We start from the raw sequence: 3,832 nt of genomic DNA on the forward strand, positions 1-3,832 counted from the left end.
TACTTCAGTGCCCGCTGTTACCATGCAAAAGGAGGAAGATTCCTTGGCTTAAGTTTATATTTCATCCTTTGTTTTAACATCAGCCCATATATCCCATGGCTATTAATTCACATCTAAGCAGACCGTTGAGAATTATATAGCTGTTTACTTGTCAATCTAAAAGGAAGAGGCTGAAATACAAAATATGATTTGAAGATTTTACTTGAGCCAAAGGGAGGACAGCTGCCTGGAAGACTCAGACCCAAGTAACCTTGGATTTGAGCTCTGCTCAGCCTTTGTTACAAGCAGGTTTTTAAAGGCAAAAAAAGTGGGACAGGGAGTGGGCTGATACAAAGTTGTTTTTTTGGAATTCTCATTGGTTTACAGAAATAACATTAATTAGGTGATTGGTTACATATTGTTAAGCTGTAAGGTGTAGGTTATATGTCCAGTGTAGCATTATTAGATTAATTTATGGTTACTTGCAGCAATAGCAAGTAGTTTTAACAGATGAATACATAGCCCAAAGGTGGAGTAGGGGGAAGTAAAATGTGATTCCTGTCTCATTTAAATGTCTCTCTGATAATTTGAAAGGGCTCACATTCTTCAGATAAAAGTTCTTTCCTTTCTTCAACTTTTCACAACAATCTTCAAAGGAGATATTTTTAACATTTATTTTTATTTTTACTTTTAGTAGAGATGGGGTTTTGCCATGTTGTCCAGGCTGCTCTCAAACTCCTGAGCTCAGGCAATCTGCCCTCCTCGGCCTCCCAAAGTGATAGCGACAGGAGACAGACAAATTCCTGGGCAGACAGGAAAGGGTCCCTGGGAAACCAGACTTTCAAGCCAAAGACAGTTTAAAGCCTGAAAACTGGGCTGCCGGTTCTGGGTAGAGTCCACAACCAGAGTGAGAACTTCCTTGATACCTTTTAGCTAATCGAATGGTGCTTTTTCCAGGCCTGCCTATGGACAAATCTGAGACCGTGAAAACCCCAGACTCAGCCTCACAGAGGGCTACCTGTTTTTGGGCCCCTCTCACACAGAGGTCTACCCACTGTCAGGTCCCCTCTTTGCTGAGAGCTTTCCTTCTGTCACTCTATAAAATTATTCTCTGCCCTACTCACTCTCCGTTGTCTGCATGCTTTCTTCCTCTTGGTTGCAGGACAAGAATCCGGGACCTGCTGAGCTGCAGGTGGCAGGAACAAGCTGTAACATACCCCTATTTGCCGAGCTGTGGGCACTGGGACCAAGTGAGAGCTGTGACACAACCTCATTCACTGAACTGCAGGCAGTAAGACTAAATAAGAGCTGTGACATGCCCCCATTTGCTGAGCTGCAGGCAGTGGGACTGAACAAGAGCTGTGATGTGCCCTCGTTTGCTGAGCTGCAGGTGGCAGGAATGAGAGAGAGCTATAACATTTCTTGGGGTCTCAGACCTTGGGACTCCCCAGGCAAAACTGTAACACCCCTTGGGGCTCCACAGTTGCTGGCATCTCTGAGTTTCTTAGTGCCACTGTGTTCCCCTCATTTAGACACTGGTGCCCAAGGTGGAAGCAGGTCACAGCACGCCCGGTCCTGCCACTGGCTGAGTGTGGATCCCATGGCTCAAGAGTTCAAAACTAGCCTGGGCAACATGGTGAGACCTCATCTCTACAAAAAAATTTAAAAAAAAATAGCCACGCATAGTGATCACTGTACTCCAGACTGGGTGACAGAGTGGGAGCCTGTGCCCCCCTCCCCCCAAAAAAGAGAATGTAACATTAATTTACAGGGTCTCTTTTAAAAATTTAACACAATGTTATCTTTTTCTTGCTGAAGGAGCAGGGTTGTGTCCTAAGGTTAAATCAATTTACTAGGAAAAATATAACATCCAGTTCCAAAGTATAACCAATTTGACCAAGAGGAATTTAATTCTGGTGCTGTTTCAAATTTTGCTTTGCAGGGTTCTTTCTTTTCACTTTTATGTTTTTTCCCTTTTATTTTTAGTTGACATATAATAATTATACATATTTATGGGATACAGAGTAATATTTTGATACATGTATTCAATGTGTGATGACCAAATCAAAGTAATTAGGATACCTATCACCTCAAACATGGATCATTTATTTGTGCTGGGAACATTCCAAATCCTCTCTTCTGGCTTTTTGAACATATACATTAAACTATTCTTAACTGTATTCACCCCATAGTGCTATAGGACGCTGGAACTTATTCCTCTTCTCTAGCTGTAACTTTGTATCCATTAACAAATTTATCCCCATCCTCCACTTCCCTCTACCCTTCCTAGCCTCTGATAACCACAATTTTACTCTGTACTTCTATGAGCTCATTTTTTAAGCCTCCATATATGATTGGGAACATGTGGTTTTTATCATTCTGTGCCTGACTTATTTCACTTAACATAATGTCCTCCAGGTTTGAGGATTGAGAAGAGCAGACATTTTATTGTTCATCTCCATGTTGAGAATCAGAAATGTCCCCAATTAAAAAATGATTACAAATATGTTATATCAGGAACTGTGGCTTGCCTATGGGTCCTGGGTGGGCAAATAACTAATTTAGATTCAGTAGGAATGGGCCTGAAATTTCCTAGACCGTGATATGATTTGGCTGTGTTCCCATCCAAATCTCATCTTGAATTGTAGTTCCCATAATCCCCACATGTCATGGGAGCGACCCAGTGGGAAGTAAGTTAATCATATGAGCAGTTACCATCATGCTGTTCTCGTGATAGTGAGTTCTCACTAGATCTGATGGTTTTATAAGGAAGGGGCTTTCCCCATTGTTGCTCAGTGCTTCTCTTTCCTGCTACCATGTGAAGAAGGACTTATTGGCTTCCCCTTGCACCATGATTGTAGGTTTCCTGAGGCTTCCCAAGCCATGCTGAACTAGAAGTCAATTTAACCACTTTCCTGGCCAGGCACAGGCTCATGCCTGTAATCCCAGCACTTTGGGAGGCCGAGGCAGGTGGATCACTTGAGGTCAGGAGTTCGAGACCAGCTGGGCCAACATGGTGAAACCCTACTAAAAATACAAAAATTAGCTAGGCATGGTGATGCTTGCCTGTAATCCCAGCTATGTAGGAGGCTGAGGCAGGAAAGTTGCTTGAACCCGTCAGGTGGAGGTTGCAGTGAGCCGAGATTGCACTGCTGCACTCCAGTCTGGGCTAGAGAGTGAGACTGCGTCTCAAAAAAGCAAAGCAAAACAAAACAAACAAAACACAACAAAACCCGTCTCTTTCCTTTATAAATTACCCAGTCTGGGGTATGTCTTTATTAGCAGTGTGAGAACAGACTAATACACACCAAAAGGGTGGGAAATCCATTCTTTTGGGCCAAGTAATCTTACTTTTCTTCCAATGTTCAGTGGATAGGCTGATGTCAAGCTTCAAATAGTGAATTATCATAAAGGAAGAAGAGCAGAGGGTGGTGCTGGGGGTAAGAGATGCAGCACAAAGGCTATGTGGGTCTGATTTCCCAGACTTCCTGCTCTGAATGACACCTACCCATGCTTGACTGGGCACCTCCTATGTCTTAGCCCCTGAATTAATCAGAGCGATTGCTGCCTGGGAACAAAAAGCAGATATTCTCTATCAGGGTCCCTTAAGCTTTTCTGAGTACTGGCCCTCCTGAGAGTACAGTAGAAGCTATGAATCTTCCCCCTACAAAAAAGCACTCATGTACCTTGAAACAAAATTGTTCTCAGTTTCCGCGATGCTCTTAGATAAAAAAATTTACAAGGCCTCCTGTTTCTGGTTTCTGGGGCCCCACACAAGTGTGCTGGGTGGAGAGAAAAGCTCAGTGGTTTTTTTTATTTTTTTCTCTAACCCTGTTTGGTTAGTTCCGTTTTT

Source organism: Hylobates moloch, unplaced genomic scaffold (assembly GCF_009828535.3).
Source record: "Hylobates moloch isolate HMO894 unplaced genomic scaffold, HMol_V3 SCAFFOLD_5, whole genome shotgun sequence".
In the NCBI taxonomy this organism is placed as follows: Eukaryota; Metazoa; Chordata; class Mammalia; order Primates; family Hylobatidae; genus Hylobates; species Hylobates moloch.